Source organism: Gorilla gorilla, chromosome 3, assembly GCF_029281585.2.
Source record: "Gorilla gorilla gorilla isolate KB3781 chromosome 3, NHGRI_mGorGor1-v2.1_pri, whole genome shotgun sequence".
Lineage (NCBI taxonomy): Eukaryota > Metazoa > Chordata > Mammalia > Primates > Hominidae > Gorilla > Gorilla gorilla.
Window position 1 is genome coordinate 188,504,717 of NC_073227.2, and position 25,404 is coordinate 188,530,120.

Below are 25,404 nucleotides of genomic sequence, written 5' to 3' on the forward strand. Positions count from 1 at the left end.
GGAAATGCAAATTAAAACCACAGTGAGGTATCACCCCATACTTGTTGGAATGATTATTATCAAAAAGAAAAAAGAAAACAAATATTAGCAGGAACATGGAGAAAAAGAGAATGCTTATGCACTATTGATTGGAATGTAAATTAGTAGAGCCATCACCAAAAACACTATGAAGGTTTCTCAAAAAATTAAAAATATAACTACCACGTGATCTGCAATTCTTCTCTAAGTATATATCCAAAGGAAATGAAATTACTATGTTCAAGAAATATCTGCACTTCCATATTTACTGCAACACTGTCCACAATAGCAAAGCTATAAAAATAACCTAAGTTTTCAGCAATGATTGAATGTATTAATAAATGTGGCGCATATATATATATATAATATATATATGCCACTTATTTATATAAAATACAAGCCTATTTAGCCATTAAAAAAATTCTTATTTGCAACAACATGGCTGAAACTGAAGGATATTATACTAACTGAAATAAGCCAGGAACAGAAAGACATATACTGCATGATCTCACTTATATGTGGAATCTAAAAAAGTTGAACTCATAGAAGTAGAGAGCAGAATAGTGATTTCCAGGGTCTCAGAAGAGACAGGAGGAGATCAAATAATACAATATATTGAACTTTAAAATAAGAAAAGAAAAAGAAAAAAAATAGAGAGTAGATCCAGTAGTATGCTGTGGTGGTAAATATTTAACAACAGGTCAAATACTCCAGAGGTGGGAAACATTGATTTACAGTGTTTGCCAATTTCTATGATACGCCAATTTTAAGCTACCTATGTGGAGTATCAGCAAACACAGAACTGGGAAAAGATGTGCATAATTGCCTCTTGAGATGGTGCCATTAGCTCCAGCCCACCACTGGGTAGACACTGAAAGCAATACTAAAATAATGCTTTAGCAATACAGCAATATTACTAGAATTGCAACACAATTGTTTTTCATGTGTACCATTTATTTTTGATAAATTTTTTATTAAAATCATGTCTATTATTTCATAGTTACTTCAGACAGAAATCCATTTGAGAAAGTAGTACATCAATGCCTGCAACAAATGCACACGTAACACATCTAAACTATGTCAGCCATTTGGGTTCCTAATATACTTCACAGAAGGAACATAACTGGCAAATAAGCTGACAAACATGCCTCAGGTTGGACTTCAGGTCTTCTTTTTCCTGCCAGATAATATACGCAACCAAAGAGCTTGGAAAGAGGCACAGTTGGGGAACTTGTCTATTCTTTGTCAAAATTTGTTATAATTTTCATCACTGAATAACCAGAATAAAGCTTGGTGCTAGTATCTTTTTCAATCTGGAAGAGAAAAATTATGTTGACTGAAGTATCTCCCATTATCACCAAGATGATCATATAAACTGAAATGTAATGACTGTGTATGGATCATAAGTTACAATAATCAGAGTGTAAGTGTTATTACTGACTATGTAATTTAACTGGGTCAATTCTCAGCTTGTAAGAGCAGCTGGGCATCATCTTCAGTTGAGAAAATAAAAGTACCATCATAGAAATCTACAGAAAAACTACTAGACTTAGAATCACAGTGCAGAAATTGCAGCTTATCAAGAAGAAAGATACGGCCGGGCGCGGTGGCTCACGTCTGTAATCCCAGCACTTTGGGAGGCCAAGGCGGGCAGATCACGAGGTCAGCATATCGAGACCATCCTGGCTAACATGGCAAAACCCCATCTCTGTTAAAAATACAAAAAAAATTAGCAGGGCGTGGTGGCGGGCGCCTGTAGTCCCAGCTACTCAGGAGGCTGAGGCAGAATGGCGTGAATCTGGGAGGTGGAGCTGGCAGTGAGCTGAGATCGCGCCACTGCACTCCAGCCAGGAGAACAGAGCAAGACTCTGTCTCAAAAAAAAAAAAAAAAGAAGAAGGAGGAAGAAGAAGAAAGAAGAAGAAGAAGAAGGAAGAAGAAGAAGAAGAAGAAGAAGAAGAAGAAGAAGAAGAAGAAGAAGAAGAAGAAGAAGAAGAAGAGGAGGAGGAGGAGGAGGAGGAGGAGGAAGAGGAAGAGGAAGAAGAAGGATACAACCCTCTTTCTCTCCTTCCCTCCCTCTTTCTCAACACACACACACAAACACAAAGAGGAAGAGGAAGAAGAAGGATACAACCCTCTTTCTCTCCTTCCCTCCCTCTTTCTCAACACACACACAAACACAAAATCATTAAAGAGATGTAGTCAGAGATCTTATATCATAGAAATTGTTTAAAATTTTGCAGAGAGGGGTATCATGTCTGAATGCATTAGTTGCTTTCAGAAATAACTAGTTAGGCTTTTTGAACTCAAGTGAAGCATTCAGGATAAGTGTTCAGTCTTCTACATCTCTTCCAAAATAATATCTAGACTCATTTCCTGTATGAAAGGTAATGATCTGGAATTATGCCCTATTTATATGATTTATAATGCAGGCTTTTTTTCTAAAATATTATTAATTTTCAGAACATGTGCCAGAAATGTCTCTTTCCAAATTCACATTTCTGTAATAAATCTGAAAATATTTACCCCAACATATTATAAACTTACTTTTAACCTCTTAAATTCTTATATTAAAATATTCTAGGTTCGAATTTATTTACAATTCACTACAAGATTAACACATAGTAGTTTTTCCTTTCATTGTTAGCATATGTATATATAGTACAACTTTGCTTTATGCAAAAATATACTCAATATTGGATTTGTAATAATAATTTTAATTTTAATGTGATCAATTTAAAGTCAATATACCTGTACTACTTGGGCTCGGAATTTTTTTTTTAATTTTTGATATATTTACTAAATCGAATTTATTTCTAAGAAGCAATATAAATGCTACAATCTTACAATATATCTTTCTAATTCTATTATTCTACATTATTCATTATTAAAGAATATTTTTTCTTCTCACATGGAAGACCTAGATCTTATTCCTTAGGCACTGATTGACTTCCCAGCTCATTGGCCTCTGCATCTCCAAGGGAGGGTTCTTAGTTCATTGTGCTATTCTACTCCCTGAGCATAATTCTGTATCAATGTTCTCCAATGCTCTTGGATCAGACTTCTGTGCCCTTTCATCTAAAAAGCAAATTATCATGATAAACTCTGCACAATGACAGATTTCCTATCTGAGGACCAAGGTGTCAGAGTAGGACAGGGATCAGCAAACCATGGAAGACCCCTGTCACAACAGGAAACACATAGCTCTCAAAGCCTAAAATTTTACATCCTGGCTCTTTACAGAAAAAAATTTACTAACCCATGCAAAACACTCGATTTTTTTTGTTGTTGTTACATAGAAAAAGTTATCTAACATAAAGAAACATGGATAAATTATTTTACTGGGAGTGGGAAGTTATTCTAATTATGATTAAGAGTTCAGAGAATGTAAGGTAAGTGAGTGGTAATTTTGATGAAATAAAAATCAAAATGTTTTGCATGAAAAATGATAATAAATGAGAAAAATATTTTTTCAAGTGATATCACTGATAAAGAGTTAATATCTCCAATATGTAGACTCCAAAAATAAAGAAGGAAAAGACCAATATATTCTAAGCAAGAAAAACAGCAAAAGACATAAATAATTTAAAGAAACATTTATTATTGCACATAAAAATTATCAACCTTGCATACAATTAAATAAATGCAAATTAAAACTGCACTGAAATATGATGTCTTACCTATCAAATTACCCATTTGTCCCTATACTCTTCTAGGGTTTTGGCTAATACCCTTGGTAGGTTCTCAGCCAACAAATACTGTGAACCACCAGCCTCAAGATCACTCTAGACTTCAACATCTTGTATTCTAGCTAAGGGCCCAGGTATTAAGAAAAGGGACAAGCTACCCTACTGTCACCTCTCAACTTTCTGTCCCATACAATCCAAGAGCATAATACTATAGGTCAAGTATCGCTTATCTGAAACACTTTGGACCAAAAGTGTTTCAGATTTTGAATTTTTTTTCAGATTTTGAAATAATTGCATATACATAGTGAGATATATTGGGGATAGAACCTAAGTCTAAACATATCATTTATTGTTTATAGACATCATACACACATAGACTTAAAGTAATTGTATATGCTATATTTAATAACTGTGTACACAAAACGAAGTTTGTGTCCACTGAACCATCAGAAAGCAAAGGTATCCCTATTTTAGTCACCCATGTGGACAATTTGTAGTTGTTGGACATCATCATCATTCCTGACTTGTAGTTTATAAGCTACTAATAAGCAATCATTTTCCTGCACGTATTCACACATAAGTACTATAAGCAAAAATAATGACACACTATTAGTAAAGTGAAAAATTCAGCAGCACAGCAGCAGCACCAGAACCCCTGTACCAGCTGGTAGACAACAGCCATAACCATCAACAGCAGGTTTGCAGTTCCCACCTACAATCCTGTGTTTTGATTAAAAGGTTGTCGTACACTGCATGTTAATTTTTTTAGGTGATAAGAAATATCGGCAGCAGTTGAGGAAAAAGAAAGTGTGTCCCCTAGGGATAAGAAGGCATTCTATCAGATGGCTTTTTAAAATGTGTCTTTTAGGGTCGTCTGCCTCATTAACAATGGTATTTGTCTTAGAAGTCTCTCTTTGATTTCATAAACTGACATGGGTTCTTGTCCTATCATACATACATACTGCTCTAGTGCTTCCTAAGCACATCACACATTTTTCTGCCATGTCATCTATAGGCACTTTTCCTGCAGTGTTAATGACATCATCTTCATAGTTGTGTGCCTGCATTCTGACTGTGACCCGTCGCATGAGGTTAGGTGTGGAGTTTTCCACTTGTGGAGTCATGTCAGTGTTCAAAAAGTTTTGGTTTTTGGAGCATTCTGAATTACAGATTTTTGGATTTAGGGATGCTCAAACTATAACTGTTTTACACCAATAAATTTCTAGTAATTTTTTATGAAGTCATAGTAATTGGATATTATATTTCCAAAAGTATATCAAGAAAAATCTTGAGGTAAAAACTTTAAAAAAATAAATTAATATAGGCACCTAAAATATAAGTACCATATTCTGAATTAGGCTAAAATAGTATTTCCACATAGCAACAATTTTCTAGTGGAACATAAATTATACACCACTGTAAATGATACATCACTAGAATCTGATGCTATAAAGGCAATATCTTAAAATATGGGAAAATAAAGATGAAAGTAATCCTAAAGATTATCTTCCTTTAGATTTCTTATTTTACTTAAAGAACAGTAAAATAAGAAACAGTAAATGTGAAAAAAAAATTCTAAAAAATCCTCCTGTTTTTTTATAGTAGTTTTTAAATGAAAGCAATATTATCTTGTATAATCGATATTAAATTTTTTTATAGAAACAGTCACCTAGGCAACAAAACCCCATAAAATAATATAACAATTTGGGATATGTTTTTCATCTTTCTTCTTAAGAATAAGCCAAGAAAAATAGTTTTTGATTTTAAAATGTTAGTGGGGTCATTGTTAGAATAATATGATTTAGAAAATAATAACACATATATTTAATAGAAATAAGCTTCTGAAAGAAGGGAAGATGCATTTCAAAACATTCCATCTTTGTAGATGGAAAGTCTTGGATAGCCACGATGTGAAACAAACCAATGCTAGAAATTTAATTCTTCAGCATGGAGGAAGATCATAAGGATACAAATATAAGCAAGATACCTACTTTTGCACGGTGATAAACACAATCCTCAGTAACGCATAAAATGTCATAATGGAGTTATAGAATTATTTATAATTAAAACAGGAGCATGGAATTTATGTTGTTTATTTATAAAAGAAAATGATAAATTATAATATATACAGGAAAGTTTACTTTTCTTACTCAGCTCAAACTAAGTCAGCAGAGATCAGGATCTTGATAACATTACTTATATGACCTTCAGATGTCTGGCTGCCCTCTTGGTTGATGGGGTAACTGGGCCACATGTTTGCAGATTACTCAGGTTAGCCTGTCTTTTTTTTCACATGGTGGTGGTCTAAGACTTTCTAATATCATCAAGTTGACAAGTCGTAACATGCATGTACTCTACAAATCTCTGCTCCTGTTCCAGTGGTAATGCATCATTGGCCAAAGCAAGTCGTATGGCCAACCCAGAGCCATCATTACGTCTTTCCGGGAGGTCAAAATTTGTAGTCAATTTTACAACCCACAACAGCTCAGTTTTTGGCTACATATATTTATACTTCTCCTGTAAGCAAAGTAACCCAACACAAAATAACTCAAAATAAATTCCATGCTCCTGTAGGCAACATTCCCCAACACGGGACTCTCTCATTTAATCAAATATGGCATGAGAGTTGCAATCTGGATGCATATGAGGATGCTCTTGATGTGGAGGCCTATGGGTAAGTGATCTTTTATAACATACTCAACAGGCTAGACAGGCACGGGAACACCTGATATGCATTCTTATTCAGATAGAAGAACAAAGGGAGTCACATAGTCACTGGCCATAGCAATTCCAAAGTCTTGCTAGGAAAATATTGCCAGGGCTCTCTATACTGGGGACAGGAAATATTCTATGAGTATGGCCTAGCGATAATCCCTGGAAATAGGCCCCTGTCCACTAACCTTTTTACATCCCTCAGAATATTTTCCAGTGTCATATTTTTCTGTTCCTTGGGAGTGCCTCTCTGTTTAAATGTTCACCACTGCCCATGATTTAGCTTTTTGTATTTTGTTCTCTCCCCTCTGAGATATACTTCATATTTCATAAGGCATAGACCATCTTGGCAACTGTGGTAAATTAGAGAAGGCAGTAAATTCTTTGCCACCTTTCCCACCTATTTGCTTTCTTCTGGAATTTGTGCTGGCCCTTGGGACTAGATTTGATTAATAGAGTGTGGCAGAAGAGATGTTTAACACTGGGCATGGGCTGTAAGACATACACAGCTTCTGCTTTTTTCCTACATAGTACAATCCCTCTCAGAAATCAGATGCCATGTAAGAAGTCCAACTATACTGAGACAACCTGTAAGGAAGGCCAAGTTAACCATACAGAGATAGAGGCCACTGTAGGAGCGAGGTGCCAGACATGTAATGAAAGCTTTATTGGATCTTTCAGGCCACTACAGCTTCCTGCTGAATGCAATCAAATGAATGATCCCAGTTAACAGAACATACAGCAGACTAAACATCCAGCTAACCCAGTCCTAAGTCTTGACCCACAAAATCAAGGGTTAATTAGAGTAAATTAAGTTTGAGCAATTCATTGCATAGAAATAGATAACAACAAGAGCAGCAGCAAAAAAAAATGGGTAGCATTCTCAATATGCTTGCTGCTTATGAAAAGTTAGAGACCTAGAAACTTCTTTTTAAAGAGTTACATTCTTTTGTATGCCAAGATTGTGATAATTTAATTAGCACAATTCTTTTAAAGCTTTATCCCCTGTCTATGAATATGATCTAGGTGCATGTTTATTGCTTCAAGGCGAAATCTGTGATTCTTTTGAAGACAGGTGGTGCTCTAAGACTTTCTCTACAAGAGATGTATCAATCTTCAGTAGGAAAAAGCACACATACAGTTCTGAGAAGCCCTCTTCTTTAGTTGAAGGGTCTTAGGCACTAACTTAAATCTAATAGAAATTTTTAAAAAGGTCTTGAAATTTTTTCTGCACCCCTAGACCTTGTTTTACTTTTTGTTTGGGGAGATTTTTACTGACCAAAGACTCTGAAGATAACAAACAGATTCATTTGTTAACTCGGTGCTTCTCTATTTCCTCTAAATTCTGCTTGCAAACTGAATAGTTTATTCTTTAGCTCATCTCTTTTTGTATCTTTTCATAGACAGCTAAAATAGATCAATTGATACTTCATATATTTATTTGGCCTAGAAATCATCTTTCCAAAGTGGCTAAGTTTATTGGTCAATTTTATATCTTTCCTGTTACTGTACTTGACAGTTGCATTTTTCTGCAACTACAAATACAGTCACCAAACTGCTATAATAATTTATGTATTATTATTCTTCGCTCTTTCTAAATGGTTAGTATATCATTTTGTTTTGCTACACTAACAGTTTTCCAGACACTTTTTTCTGCCTCATCCAACTTTCTCATCCCCAAATCAGTGTTGTTTTATGTTTTTATTATGACAGTGCCTGATTTCTAAGTACTAACTTCTTTAGCGGTCAAGAAAGCAGGAATACTATGAGCATTATAGAGACACAGTATATAGTAAAGGAATTAACCTTGAAAAATGATGACTGAAGCTGAGGAAGTAAAGTTTTGGAAGCGGAAATCTGAGAGTCACTACTGAATTCAACTGAAATACTCACAAAGGTGGACATGTCAGAGTTTGCAAGCTAATAATGCAAGAAGTCAAGCATATCCAGTTACAAAAGTGGGGCAACAGAAGGGGAATTCATGGAGATGTCTATGTGCCTTTGTAGCTTCTGCTTACAAGTTTCAAAACCCAGTATCTGGTGGTGGATATGAGACTGCTTCATCCAGCAGGATTAACACATGGAGCAGAGGAGAATTAAGAAAATCCACTGGGCACCTCTTTGTCTGTACATAACCATATGTGACTATGACAAGTTTGCAGGAGCAATTGTTGTTCCATCTGCTCTTCTGGATCTTGCCTTAGTTTCTCTTTTGACCAATAATAATCGACTCCAGGTGAGGAGATTCTGGAGAAAGCATAGCCATTGTTTCAATCACGTTAAAAGCACAATCCAACACAGACTCGTATGGCTCCATTTTTAATGTTTAGATCTCCTATCCATTCAGAATATATTTTGGGGTATGATGTGAGGTATTGGCACATTTTATATTTTGATGTAAATATGTACTAGAAAGTATTTATTCTGACCACGAATTTTAGATGCTATTGATATGTATAGTATGGTATATCACATATACCATATTTTCATTATTTGGGGATTATTTTATATTTTTCCATTGGCCCATCCTCTATTTATAAGGCAGTGTTACAATGTCTTAATTGTAGAATTTTATTGTTTGTTTTAATATCTAATAGGACGAGCTTCTACTTTCAAACACACACACACAGCTGCTCTTTGAATCAAGAATTTGTATTCATGCTACTAGATTCTTGGACAGAGCTCTTCAGCACCACACACACTATCTATAATCTGACCACGAAGATCCAGACTTGGAGCAAACTGACAAAAGAAGATCTGATCTCTGTATCTCAAACACCAACAAGGTGTTCAGGAGAAAAATGAAATAGAGAAAAAGAACTAGAAATAAAATTTCAGTTATTATTTAGCTTAATGAGTGCCTGTCAATCCACAAAAAAAAGCATTGATCAGATTTAAGGGACATATATAAGACTGATGTCCCTCAGTAAATTCTAGCTCTTTTAACTTAGACTGGAATATTGAGTGGGCACTTAACTCCATTGAGCATAGAAGATGAGTTTCAGAAATAAAGTAGATGATGCTTGTGCTACATCATTTAATAAAACTAAATCAGACTACGTCAATTTGTTGGTGGCTTTAACAACATACTAATATAGTAAAGCACAGACCACACTGAAATGAAATAAACTCATATATTACCACTAAGAAATACATATTTTCTTGGACTGTATTTCTTCCCTCTGAAACCACTGAACTAATGTCTTTAGTATAAGACTAAACAAGCATGTCTACTCAGAGATGACTACTAGAATTCTCTTTCTGTTGAATGTGAATACATATGATTCTAGGAATAAATTTTTTTAAAAAGTGATAAAAAATATGGAAAATAAATCTCTCTAAACCCAACACAAACTCCAAGGTTTTCTCAGCTCTTCTGGAGTTTCTATTCTTGCTCCCCTTTCCTGTACATGTGGACCTTATTGAATCTAGTGATTAAAGCACATACATGTGACTACCATCTAGGTTTTTCATTGTGATATTACTTCCTAATATTGCAGAATCTTCCCAACATGAATTTGAACCATCTTAATCTCAGAGTTGTCTTCAGAACTTTGGACATGACTGTCATGTCCCCAAATCAGATTTTCTGGAAACACTGTGAACTTTATAATTAAGTCCAATATTGGCAAGACCCCTGTTTTCCATCTAACAGTTTAAAATATATTCTCTGCCCTCACTTTCAAAACTGTTTGAAGTACATAAAACATTGCTGAATGTTCTCCGTAATATTTTTGTTTCCCATTTCAAAACAACTATTTCCCAGTTTTTGTAAAATTGTTCATTTCTTAGCTCCTCCTCAGCCTTTATTTAATCCATATACTCTTAAATCTTTGCTTGGATCAATAAGATTCAATACCAAATGAAAATAGCCTTCATCCTGGCCAACATAGTGAAACCCCATCTCTACTAAAAATACAAAAATTTAGCCGGGCATACTGGCGGGTGCCTGTAATCCCAGCTACTAGGGAGGTTGAAGCAGGAAAACCGCTTGAACCTGGGAGGCGGAGGTTGCAGTGAGCTGAGACTGCGCCATTGCACTCCAGCCAGGGTGACAGAGCGAGACACCATCTCAAAAAAAAAAAAAGCAGCCTTATGTTTATTTTCCAGCCTAATATTTTAATGCCTCTCTGAGATACATGTACTTCAGAAAAAGTTGAAGCCGTTTTTCTAAGCTTCTAATTTCCTATCTTGAGTAACCTGAGGATCAAGAAAAACTGTAGGAAACCTGTTTTCTTAATTCCCTCCATTGCCTTCTTCCTTTCTTCCATGTAATCTAAGTTGTTTTTGGTAGAACTTTAATAATTTATGTGATGAAAATGATTTCATGAATTTTGGACACCGTGAAGAACTTGGACATGACCAAAGTTCATCAGAAAAGTTTAGGCATGAACTCAATATTAGCTTCCCAAATAAGAGAATATTAAACTGAACACTGATTCCATGTCATGAATATTTCTCTCTATGTGGAATATGCTGACTCACTCAGTCAGATTCTATCTAATAAAGTCCAGGAGGATTCTGCCTGCGTGTATGTTGGCAACTTAGAGCTACTGTGTAAGCAGAATTATTTTGAAAGGTAATTATATTCATTGACAGCCTAAACAGGACATAGAGTCATGCCAGGTAGAAAATATGGCATTATTAAACATCTGCAGCAAAAACTACATGAGAGACATCAATTGTACTTGACTCATAGTATCCTCAGGAGTCTGGGTTTTGGTATCTTTGGTTTGATTTTGATGTCATATAGGGAATGAATGTTACTTATAACTTGGGCCATTTTTGGAATCCTTGATTAAGGCAGTCCAACAAAATATGCAGCAGCAATTATGTTAACATTTAACATGTTTTCATTATAACAGATTGTAAAACACCAAAATGTCCTCAAGTATATTTATAGATACATGTAACTCTAGGTTCAACTGTGTGTGTGTGCGTGTGTGTGTGTGTGTGTTCTTAGCAAGTCGAAACTTCAAATAAGTAAATAGGGAGGCAATTATTTATTGGATTTCTAGAATATAGACCAAAGAGCTAATATTATTGCACTTAGATAATATGGATTTTTGGAAAGAATAACCTTAGAGGAATAGCCTGAACATTTTACTCCAATTTTAAGGCAAATGAATGTTCAATCTAAACTAAATACTCCACACATGCACAATCAGGTCTCTGAAAAGATAAGGATAACATAATTAAACCACAATTCTCAAAATTGGCATACCCTTTATTTAAACTAATGATGGTTTAATTCTAATGTAGTAAATATTAAATTAACCATTTTTTGTGAAACAACACATTTTATCAAAGTAATAGTCATTTTATTAGTTTGCTTAGCTATTGCAAAGTTGCATATACATTAAAACCAGAATTCTAGCTCTAGAGTGACTCTAGGATACTTTCAAAAAGGTTGTTCATTTCACAATGCCATTTAAATTTCCACAGCTAGATTTGAGCATTTGGTATTTTTAGAGAGCAACGGTCATGAAAATTCTAAAAGCTTAAAAGAGAACATACCAATTACAATTCTAAAGTTATTTCTAACATGTCTCCTACTTCGTTATTTTTGCCCTCAGCAAGCAAAAAATAATGATGTACAAAGAATATCTCAGAAAATTAATATATAGCCTTCTTAAATAATTTTCAGTGCATTTGGCATTTTATTTTATATTAAATTTATTCTAAAATCATCTACTGCTTTTTATCCCATTTTGTACCCATAATACTATTTTTACCCAATAGTTGTCATATTAACAGCACAATAATATGAATAACATTATGCTAATGTCATTAATTGAGAGGAGGTATCCGTGAGCATTTGGGGACTGGGATGGAAGGAGTTTTGTAGGAGAAAATGAAGACCTTGTCGTTAGACATGTTAGGTTTTTGATGCTTAGTTGAACGTAGCAAACCAACTTCCTTTAAAAAAACAAATCAATGAGGTAATCTCTAGCTCTTTTCATCATTCATCTCTGCTGAAATAATTCCTTCTCAGTGATGTGACTTCATTACTCTCTCTTATCTTTATTTTCATCATAGCAATTAACACTATCTGAAATTACATCATTTACTTATCTACTTATTTTTGGTTGCCTCTCACTAGAATACAGTCTCCATGAAGATAATCTATTTTGTCTTCAGCTATATTCTCAGAATATAGAATAGTATTTGAAACATAGTAAGCATGCAATAAATATTTGTGGAATAGATAATGATTAGATGAATTTCAGATATTACTTCAATTACCTCTGGCAATTTGTTTGCAGGACACCAAATCTAGAGTTTGCTGGTAAGTCCAATCAGCTCTTAAACAGAACATAGCTATTGCTTTAATAGTTTGTTGCTTGGGATATATATTCATATCTAACATATATATGTGTATATATATGTGTGTGTGTGTGTGTGTGTGTGTGTGTGTGTGTGTGTATATATATAGTAGAAAAAGGGCCACAGATAATAATTTTTATTCTTTTATCACTTTGAGATAGGTTCAATGATTAGTTCTCTGTACTTTAATAGTAACATTCAACAGTAAACAAGCACTCTCAGAGGAAAGAGATACTTCTCACAGGTATTTAGTAAGCATAATACATCCTATTTTTGCAATGTGTATACATTGTCTCACAGAAAAGATGACTGCAAATTTTAGTTTTGCTTACTTAATAAAATAGACAATCATAAAACTTTGTATTTAATTTACCTCTCAATGAGAAAGAATAAACTATATGTGGCATGATGAGTTATTAGAAAGTATCAGGCTTATAAGTGGGAATTTAACTCACTTTGCCATACCTTCCATAATCATGCCTATATGTATACAAAAAGTCTCAGATTGTTGTCCAGCTAAAAAATTACAAAAGTGCTTAATCCACAGAGCAAAAAAAAAAAATCTATGACCATTTTAGTAATAGTTTTGTAGTCATGCTGTATTGTTTCAGGAAAAATGACAAGAAGAAAAAGGTTTGTACATGTTCAATACTGGCAAAACCATTCATTTTCCTTTTGTTAAGGTCACAAATGGTGAATATCAAAAGAGGATATAATAAAACCGTAAGAAATACAAATTCTTAAAAATGTCTAAATATTCCCCATTTACCCCAGGGACTTGATAGTTATGTTAAAGACAGAATAGTTTAAGCCAGTTAGTTGGGCTATAGACATTGTTCTTGTCTACTCCAATAGTTCTTAGCTTTTTGGCACTCAAAATAATGTCTCTCAATATCTGTGTGGGGTTGGTTTCAAAACCCCCATGATTAGCAAAATCTACAGTGCTCAAGTTTCTTATATAAAATGATGTAGTATTTGCATATGACTTACCCACATTTTTCCACATACTTTAATCGTTAGATTAATTTTAATATCTAATACAATGTAAATTCTATAAAATAGCTGTTATGCTATATTGTTTAAGGAACAATGATAAGAAAAAAAGACTATACATGTTTAGCACTGGCAGAACCATGCTTTTTCCATTTTTTTCCTTTTATATTCCCCCAAAATTATAGTTTATTCTTTCTTATTAAGAGGCAAATGGAATGGGCAAATATTTTCAATCCACAGTTGGTTGAATCCATGGATGTGGAACCCATTGATAGGGAGGTCTGACTGTATATATTTTACAAAGATGTTTGACTCAAGTATAACACACACACATACACACACACACAATATACACACATGTACATATATTCTACTACAAATGTTCACACACACACATATTCAGTATATAGAACCATGTATTTTTACATATGTATAACCCTGTGTACCACCATATGAAAGAAGACATAGGGCATTTTTTAGCCTCACAGAACGCTCCTTTATGTTCCTACCCAACAGACACCATCATCCACATACTGTGATTACTACTAGTCTTATTTCTCACATAGTAAAAATTTCATTTGTTTTTGAGCTTCATATTAATATAAATACAATGATAAAGTATATACCTTAAAAAACAGGTCCATGCAGGTATAATTTACATATAGTAAATCATCCTTTAAAGGTGTACAGTTATGATTTTCACACGCAGTCATGTAATCACCACCACAGATAAATAAGATATAAAGCATTTCACTGACCACCACAGTTCCCTCATTTGACTTTATAGGCAATACCCCTCCCTAAAACTCAAGTTCTAAAAAACGCTGGCCTGTTGTTTGCTCCTATGAGTTTGACTTTTCAAAATATATAAATGAAATCATATTATGTATAGCCTTTGAATCTCATAAGTCATGTGTGATTCCTCCCAGTTGGTTGTATCAGTATTCTGTTTCTTTTTGTTAATGAGTAGCATTTAATTCTATGGATGCGCCAGAGTTTATCCTTTCACCATAGTTGATATACATTTGGATTCTCATTTTGGGTGATTATGAATAAAACATCTGCAGATATTCACCTACAGGATTGCATGGTGATGTATACTTTCATTTCTCTTGAGTTAAAACCTAGAAGAGAGCTTGTTAGGTCGTGTGGTAAATACATGTGCAATATATATGTGTAAATAAAAGACTGTTCTCTGAAGCAATAGACCTTTTTGCATTTTGCATCAATGATGCTTGATAAAGTTGCCCTTCATCTTCACCAGTATATAATAGTATACAATTGTAGTTTCAATTTTACTTTTCCAAATGAGTAGCGATGTTCAGGGGCATTTTACATCCTTAACTTCTATCTTTATATATTACTTAATAAAGTGTGTGTTCAAATTTTTTATTTATTTTAATTGAACTGTTTGTCTTAGTGAGGTGTATGTTATCAATTAAGGGTGCTATAACAAATATAACACAAACCGCTTGACTTAAACAACAAATCATTTATTTCCCACAGTGTCAAGGCTCGAGAGTTTCAAGATCAAAGTGCTAGCAGATATAATCAATGTATGGTGAGGACTCACTTCCTGGTTTGCAGGTGGCCATCTGCTCTTTGCCTCCTTATATGATGGCAAGGAGGGAGGGGGAGAGCGCATGCTGGAGGGAGGGGGAGAGCACATCCTCATATGGTGGCAAGGAGGCTAGGGGGACAGAGAGAGAGAGAGAGAGAGAGAGAAGCCCCTCCTATGAGGGCATTAATCTTATTCACAAAGCTCAATGCTCACGACCTATTTACCTTCCAAAGGCCCCACCTCCCAATGCCATCACATTGGTTAGGGTTTTAACAAATAAATTTTGGGGATACACACACATTCAGCCCATAATTTGTGATAGTTCTTTGTATATTCTGAATACAAATCCTTTCTCAGATATGCATTTTTTCGTTTTCTTACAATGTTTCAAAAATGAAACTTGATCAAGTGTAATAAATATTTTTTAAAGTTTATATTGTGTTTTGGTGTGCTAAGAAAGCTTCAGTTTTCCCAAGGTCTCAATAAGTTTTGCAATGTGTTTTCTGGAAATTTTCGTATTTTAGTTTAGTTCTAGTTTTAAATCAATGATACGTCTCATGTTAATATGGAACTTGACACAAAGTTTGATTGAGTTTTATTTATTTTACTTGTAGGTGCCCAATTTTTTAGTGCCAATTTCCTTTAAAAAATCCTATCCCCATTAAATTCCTTTAGCAAATTTGTTAAAAATCAATTGAATTTTTTTTAACCCTATTTTTACTTTTTATTATTTTTTACTCTCTACTCTGGGCCATTGGTCTGTGTGTCTTTCTTTTGCCTTCATTTTTTAAAGCATTTTCACTGGCATTTTTGTTGATAAAATTTTGTTTTTCATTAACCACCTCAAAATGTCAGTTAAATGACACTCCGTTGTTTTCTGGCTTGCTTAATTTTGATGAGAAATTCTATAATTCTTATCTTTGTTTTTCTATATGAGATCTATCTTTTTTCTGTCTTCAAGATTGTTTTTTTGTATTTGATTTCCAGTAATTGGACCATGTCTAGAATTTTTTGTTATTAATGCTTTTGCTGTTGTTGCATTTGTTTCTTTTGAAACGATCTGTATTTTTTCAGTTTGATGTATTTTATGTATTATTCTTTTGAAAATTATTTGCGGTTATCTATCCAAATATTCTGCTACCTTCCCTCTTTTTTTCTGGATCTTGAGTTACGCATATGTTAGATTTTTTGATATTATCCCACAGCTCTTGTTTGTTCTATCCTTTTTCTTTATGTTTTAAGCCCTTTTTGGTTGTGTTCTATTTTCTTATTTTTCAATTTTGGTAATTTCTATTAACATGTCTTCAATTTCATCCATTATTTTCTTAACTGTCTTAAGTTCATTTATGAGCCCAGATAAATAATTATTCTTCATACTTTGCTAAATTTTATAATTTTCATTTTATACTTTCTTTTTTCTCTCTCTCTCTTTTTTATGAGATGGAGTCTCGCTCTGTCACCCAGGCTGGAGTGCAATGGTGCAATCTCTGCTCACTGCAACCTCCACCTCCCAGGCTCAAGTGATTCTTCTGCCTCAGCCTCCTGAGTAGCTGAGATTACAGGTATGAGCCACCACCAGCACACCCAGCTAATTTTTATATTTTTAGTAGAGATGGGGATTTGCCATGTTGGCCAGGCTGGTTTCGAACTCCTGACCTCAGAGGATCCACCCACCTCAGCCTCCCAAAGTGCTGGGATTCTGTACAGGCATGAGCCACAGCACCAAGCCTTTTTTTTTTTTTTTTTTTTTTGGGGGGGGGGATGGGGTCTCACTCTAGCCCAAGCTGGAGTGCAGTTGCACGATCTTGGCTCACTGCAAGCTCCGCCTCTGGGGCTCAAATGATTCTCATGCCTCAGCCTCCCAAGTAGCTCGGACTATAGGTGTGTATCACCACATCCAGCTAATTTTTTTTGTATTTTAGTAGAGACGGGGTTTCACCATGTTGCCCAGGGTGGTCTCAAACTCCTGAGCTCAGGCAATCCACTGGCCTTAGCCTCCCAAAGTGCTGGGATTATAAGCATGAGCCACTGCGCCCAGCCAATACTTTCTTATAATTTCCATTTATCCTCTAAAATTTTCCCATCTGTTTATGGATGTTGTCCCCTTTAACATATTAATCATTGTTATTTTAAAATACTTTGTCAAATAATTTCAGCACCTCGGTCATCTCTGTGTCTTGTTATATCTATTGTTTTTATCCTCATTATTTTTAAGCCTATTTTGTGTGTGCGTTTAAATTTTTTATTAAATCCTGGATATTAGGTGTAGAACAGTAGAAACTGAAGTAAATCATATTAACACCTGCAAATAGGTACATTTCTTCTCTCAGACATTCACCTTGGTGGTTTGGGTGAATCTAGTCAGGACTTTGCAGGGGTGATATTTTGTTGTTGCTGTGCTTAACTCCTGCTGTCATATGGTAAATACATACGTAATATATATAGCTGCCATTGCTTTGAGTTCGAAGTGAAAGCAGGGATGCTGGAATATTTTTCTTAGTGTTTTACACTCAGCTTTTACTTCTATTTGCATGTCTTTAACATAAAGGGAATTTCCTTGTATGCCCTTGCCCCTCTGAAAACAATATGCTTTTATTATTTGCTACTTGATGATTATTAGGCTGGTGTTAGGTGGCCAACATGGTTGTTCATTGTTTTAGTCAAGCCATAGTCTTAGAGCTTGAGAATGCCATTTATTTATTGTCCCTCTCCTGATCCCTGTGGTAGATAAATGCTACCCCTTATCTGTGCCAGATCTTGTATATGAGAGAGTTTCTTGCATCTCCCATATTAGTAGAAGATTTTTAATGGTACTGGTATAAGGTCCAGGCTGGGCACAGTGGCTCACGCCTGTAATCCCAGCACTTTGGGAGGCTGAGGTGGGTGGATCATCTGAGGTCATGAGTTCGAGACCAGCCTAACCGACATGGAGAAACCCCATCTCTACTAAAAATACAAAAGTAGCCGGGCATGGTGCCACACACCTGTAATCCCAGCTACTCAGGAGGCTGAGGCAGGAGAATCACTTGAACTTGGGAGTTGTGGAGGTTGTGGTGAGCCAAGATCATACCATTGCCCTCCAGCCTGGGCAACAAGAGCAAAACTCTATCTCAAAAAAAAAAAAAAAAAGATATTGGGTCCAGGATTGTTTCCTATTTTGCTTTCTTTTTGGTCTATACTTCTGCTAGCCACGGTCAATCTTTTCCTGTGTTCTGAGGGTGAGACGGCTTGCTGTCAGTTTCCCAGCATTTTAAGCCTTTTGCTCTGTATGAGAGTAGGGTCTAGGCAGGTGGCTGAGGTTTTTGTGCCCTTCAACCATCAGCTTCCAGTTATCTATTTTACACCAGCACCATACACAGAAGTTCTCTCTGGTCTCCTGTACACCTGCCAGTCTTTCTACTGAGCACCTTACAGTTTCATAGAAAAGAATCCATAGGTGAATGTGAAGTCTCCTTGTGTGGGGGGCTTTGTTACGTTTTTTATTTTCATCTCTATTAATATCCCGAATGTGAGCAGATGAACTCTTGGATCTGAGACAAGTTTCTTGTTAGCCAGCTTATAGTAAATAATAAGTGTGCCAGTTCCTCTTTCCATAGACATTACCCTTTGTGCAATGAGATAAAAGCAAGAGGGGAAACTCTCCTGCATTACTAGTCAAACACCCCATAGGCAAGGGGTAAAGAACAATGGACTCTCTCAATTTACAGACGGTAAGAGACACAGGTCCCCTTCTCCTCCACAAAAGAAAGAATACAATAATATAAAAACTTTTGCTCCTTAAAATTAAATGGAAATCATCCTGAATCCTCACTCTTACTTTTACAAGGTAAAAACATCTTTCCATGGGCCAGTTAACCCCAAGAATCTCTGGCTTTTACAACCTACAGCCATCTATAAAGTCTTGCTTATAGTATTTGAAATGTGAATATTAATAACTACATTAATATCTATATAGGAAGAGAGCATTCCAAGTTTCCTGGCACCTTAGGAATTCGCCTAGGAAACTGATCCAGGCTGTAATCATTTGGCTGCATCTGGAAAATAAGATAAGTTTTATTATCCTTTTAGATCGGAGCAACAAACTAGAAAATGGCTACTGATCTAACTCTAATAGTATGTGAAGAGTAAAATGTTCCCAGGGGAAGTGAAAGCAAGTATTCTCTATTTTTCTATTGTATACAGTTCTTTTCCTGTCTCAGGAGAGGAGGGCTTTTTTAGGATCACTAAGATTTCCAGAGAAGTTTTATTTCTCCACAGGCTCCCATGGGTTCCACATTGTTGCAAGTGGCCCATACGTGGCCTTTAACATTTTTTTTTCAATTTTCAGTCATGTTTTCTTACCCACTTTTTGGACAGCTGGTGCCTTCTATGTGGTCTGCCACAGATACGTCAGTCAACATCCATCATTTCTCCTTGAAAATACCTGTCCTTCTTTAGAATTTAGGCTACTTAGCTCTGTAAACCTGGTTCTCTGATGGGTTCAGTCAAAGTTATTATTTTGTACTGCACCCAGATTTTCTCACTGTTAGATCTGGAAGTTACACTGCTAGCTTCCTGTATCCTAGACGAAAACAGAACACATATTATTTATTCTTTGATGTCTAGTTTCTTTTACTCAGCCCTATGCTTGCAAAATGTGTTTATGTTGTTTTACCTTGTAGAAGTCTATTCTTTTCTACTGCTAGTAGTATTCTGCTGTATGAACATTCTATAATTTAGTTATACATTCTCCAGTTGATGAACATTTAGATAGTATCCAATTTGGCTTTATGATGAACAAAGCACTATGAACATTTTTATGCAGATGTTTTTGTAGAAGCACACTCATAAATTTTGGAGTGATACTGCCTCCACTTACATAGATATATATTTAACTTTAGTGGGTAAACTAAACAGATTTAAGAAGTGACTAGCAATTTGCACCACCATAGCAAACTATGAGAATGTTTGATCCTTCACACCCTTGACAACATTGATATTATTGGTGTTTTTAATGTTAATATTACTCAGTAATAATTGTGAATATTCTCAATTTGACCTTCTGTATTGATTATAGAATTTAACACTTGGATAAAATTTTGCTCCAGTTTACAATATTTAGTTATTTATCTTTTTCACTCTTTAAACGAATCAATATCAGGATTGAGAGAGCACATTGAGGATATTAGTCAACCTGGTTTCTTTTAATGCTTATTTGTTTTAAAGGTGAGGAAATGTTTGAAATAACAGAATAATATAGAAAACAGAATTTGCAGACTACCTCTGGGTTGCAACTGTTTCTTCATTACTATGGATATAATATAGGAATTATATTTATATTTATAAGATTGTAGTTTATGTCATTAAATAACTCTTCCCAAATGATACATACATTTTGACTTAGAGAGAGCTATTCAGAATATCTGTATAAATATTCTCCAGCTCCTATCAAATTATTTACATCATTGATTTCACAATTCTGTCTGCATACAGTTGAAAGTCTTTCAAAAGTCAATGCATCAACGTTGCACCAACATACTTTTCTAGAAAGCAGACATAAATTGACTAGCTTTCCCTTGTTAATGGATTTGTCATGTAACTAAGCTATTAGTTTGTGCTTATGTCTGACAGTTACCTTGTTATCAGGCCAAGAGTAATGTGCTAATATTTGAATTTAGTCATATGCAATGATTTTTGATGACTTTATAGCCAATGCTAAGGTACAGAGAAAGGAAGAAAATGCTTTTCTTTAGTTTAGAGGTTGGTACACAGACCCACTATAATGTTATATTTAATAAGAGAAAAAGTCAGATTTCCCCCCCCAGAAAAGGGGAATCAGTCTCTAAGTTGAGGTATGTTTGGGTGTTTTCTTCACATTATCAACAGCAAGCTGTCTTTCATGTCTAGGATTCACCAGACAAATGATAAATGTCTGATACTCAGTGAATTTGACATTTGGAATGAGAAAAATAGAGGTCTTGAGGCCTTATTTTAGTTCCCAGAATTGAAAGAGCATGCACAACCATATCCATCTCCTGGATTAATCATAGCTTGTTATTAACTAACAGTGAAAGATGAAATATTAGACATGTTCTGAGGAGTCAAATAAAGTACACGACATGAAAACAAAAAACAATAAGGCATGTTAGAACACATCTCTTTTCAAGCCTCACCCCATATTCTATCATTATAAGAAAGAATTTCCCGCTTTCCAAACTAACAGTGCTTAGTGAAGAGGACATTTTATGTCCCATGTAAAAAGTAAACCTAGCAAACAAAAGTTACCTCTTAAGACCCTGAGTGTATGGATATCACCCTGTTCAAGGAAAGGCAAAATGTGAATATATTTTGTCATAGTTCCTGCTGTGTTAACAGGTAATCTTGTGCTACTGCAGGCAAAGTTCACTCTCTATTTTACAGTTTTCCCAGAGGCTTTCAAATCTAATTAATCACTTATCTATTTAAGCGATACATGTGGTCTGTTGAGAGAAAGAGAGAATAAGTATAACATTTGTCTTTGAAACAATTAAGAAAAAAATATAGTTGAAAAATTAACACAAAATGCAGTAGACAACATAACTTTGGGTTATAACATGGTACTCAGGGTCAGTGTTTAGAATATCAATTATTATTGAACAGAAATATTTAATACTACTGCATAATAATGATTATGATCAAGACAATGCCCAGTAACAGATGACACAGAATATATTTTCACTCTTATTCACTACTGTGTCTGTAAAAATGTGGTAGTACAGGAAACAAAAAGACAACCTATAATTCACATACAAGTACCAACGTTATATAATTTAATTTACTAAAACATAAACTAGAAAATAAGTAACCTGGGATAGATTCATGGTAACAGTGAACTGAAAGGGATGCCTTCAGAAAGGGCATCAGTGAATGGCAGATTGTTTTAGCATAAAACAATTGTTTTATTTCTAGCTAATGGGACTGTTCTGAGTGATTGGATAGTGATGAACAAGACAGACAAATCTCTGTTTTCCTGGAGTTCACTTTCTGTAACAGGGAAGATGTATAGTAAATAAGCAAAAAAGAAAATACCATATAATCAGGGCAGAGACAAAGTATTTCAGATCCAGCTGAGAAGTGAGAAAAATGTGGATGTCGTGCCGGATATCAGAAATACTTTTGAAGTTAAATTGACAGGATTTGTTACATAGATGCAAATTTATATAAACCTTGGATATGAAATATGGTAGTCTGTGCATATTACATAGACATAAATATACAGACATTTTTGAGAGCTTAATTTCATGTTGTTTTTACAAATTATTATTTCATTCCTTCCCAGGCCTACAGAGGGATAAAACATGTGTTACAACCTATGTGGCTCTTTGAATCTCCTTAAGTGTTCTGATGATTGCTTTACTTGACTTCTCAAACACATTTAAAATATTATTCTAATAAAAGCCTTGATCTTTGTGATCATAATGAATACAGAGTGGAGAGTTTTGTTTATGAAATATTGTAAAAAGGAAAATATGAGATAAAGCATTCTTTGATGCCCAGCCTGTTCAAATTCACAAAATTAGCCATCATAAATTCTCTGCTGATTTTCCAGCAATGCCAGAATACTTTCTTTTTAAAAAACCAACTAGGGAAACATATAATCATCTGAGCAGTGATCAGCATACCAACACATCTTTCTCTCGTAGTATTGATCACCTCATCATCTACCTCTGCCTCCTTCCTGTCCCTTTCACTCACTCTTCTCTTCATATGTCTCTGTTCCCTTTTGTGCGTATGTGTGGTGTGTGTGTGTGTGTGTGTGTGTGTGTGTGTGTGTGTGTGTGTGTATGTGTGTGTCTTTTTGGCTCCCTCTTCCATTTCTATCTCTTCTTTTACATCTCTCTCTTTATTCCTCAAAGTCTTCATGTTCATTATTTTTGTTGTCCTCTTCTCTGTTTTATTTCTCTATTTCCCATCATGCTTTCCTACAACTCCCATCTCTCACCTACTATGTCCTCCATATGTGGATCTTTGTAAATGCTCCTCTCCTTAAATGGCCAATAGCCTTAGCTATATTAATTAATAAAGAACAGACATATGAGCCAAGCTACAGTGATAATACCCCGATATACAGGTCCTAGTGTACATGCATGCATACACTCCCATGACCATACATTTCTGCTCAAGGTAACTGATTGGCATTCCAGGAAGGTCTGAACTGATCACAATCTTATAGGCCATAGAACGATGACTTTGCTGTTTACTGGAGAGAAGCTCATAGTGCTCTGTCAGCACCATCATGGCATACATTATATCATTTTAGCACTCTTATATTTTCTTCAACTCAGTCTGATGCAGCAACCTGCCCCCATATTGCTCCGAGTCCAGTCAGATAGTCTCATGCCTCTCACTGTGCACACCTCATTTATGCAATCCATTCCATGCTTACTCACTACTAAGGTTCAAGACACCGCAGGACCTTCTCAGAACCCATGATATAGCCCACCTTATCAGATTAATGACATTTTCAGCTTCCAGCCAGCAAATAAATACTGCCACTGGCCAATTTTTCCTCGCTGACTCACTGTGCAGTTTATGGCATGTGTGGTGAATGCTGCTGCTACTCTTGCACTGATCCAGCTTTTCCAGGAGCTGCCTTCAGAGGCCAGGGAATAAAACCTGGAAGAGTGGGGATAGTTAATATCCAATGGGGTAAACGTTGACTCACGAGAGATAGGAGATGGAAAGGAGCTGGTGAATAAATTCTCTTCCACTTCTAGTAATTATTCTGAGGTCCTATGTTTTCATAAAGTCTTGTTTGAGAAATGCTGCTTGATGAGAAATCAGCTGTACTTTATGATGATGCTTTTGCCAGTTTGGTCATTTGCCTTTCTTTCTTTCTTCCCATGCTGCCTTTTCCTTCACTATTATTTTTCTAGGTTTGCAAGCCCCCTAAAATGTTTCTTTCAGATTTGGTCTTCCCGGGAAATAATACTAGAAATTCTTTCCAAAGTTGCAATTACTAATCTCTATGGTGGCCATAAAACCAAGTCAGGCCACTTGAAGTCCAGCCACACTATTTTTTTATTGATATATAATATTTATACACATGTATGTGATACATGTGATTTTTTTGTTATAGGCATAGAATGTGTAATGGTTCAAGTCAGGGCATTTAGGGTATCCATCACCTTGAGTATTTATCATTTATGTGTGTTGAACACATTTCAAGTCTTTGAAATATGCAATACTTTCTTGTTTACTATAGTCTCCCTACTCTGCTATTTAACATTAAAATGTACCTTTTCTATCTAACTTTATGTTTCTACCCATTATCCAACATCTCTTAATTCTCTCCCACCTCTCTTAATCTCTTAATTCCCTCCCAACCCACATTCTTCCTAGTCTCTGGTATTTTATTTATTTATTTTTTTTTGGATTTTTAGTAGAGACCGGGTTTCACTGTGTTAGCTAGGATGGTCTCGATCTCCAGACGTTGTGATCCACCCGCCTCGGCCTCCCACAGTGCTGGATTACAGGTGTAAGCCACCGCACCCGGCTGTCTCTGGTATCTTTTACTCCACCCTCTATATTCATGAGATGAACTTTCTTCACTCTTACATATAATAAGAATATTAAATATTTTTCTTTCTGTTTCTGGTTGATTTCACTGAACACAATAACCTCCAGTTCTATACATGCTGCTGCAAATGACAGAATTTGCTTGTTTTATTATGGCTAAATAGCATTCCATTGTGTATATATACCACATTTTCCTTATTCATTTATCTATTGCAGGGCACTTAGGTTCATTTTATATATTTGCTATTGTGAATAGTGCTGTAATAAACATAAAATTGCAAGTAACCCTTTGATATACTTATTTCCTTTCTTTTGGATAAATAACCAGTAGTGAGATGGCTGGATCATATTGTTCTATTTTTGGTTCTTTAAAAAAATCTCCATCCTGATTTCAATAGTGGCTGTGCCAATTTACATTTCTATCAATAGTGTATACAAGTTCCTTTTTCTCTGTATCCTCTGCAGCATCCTTTATTTTTTGTCTTTTTAATATCAGCCATTAGAAAACAGACATTCTAAGTGGAGTAAGATGATACGTAATTGTGGTTTTGGTCTGCATTTTCTTGATG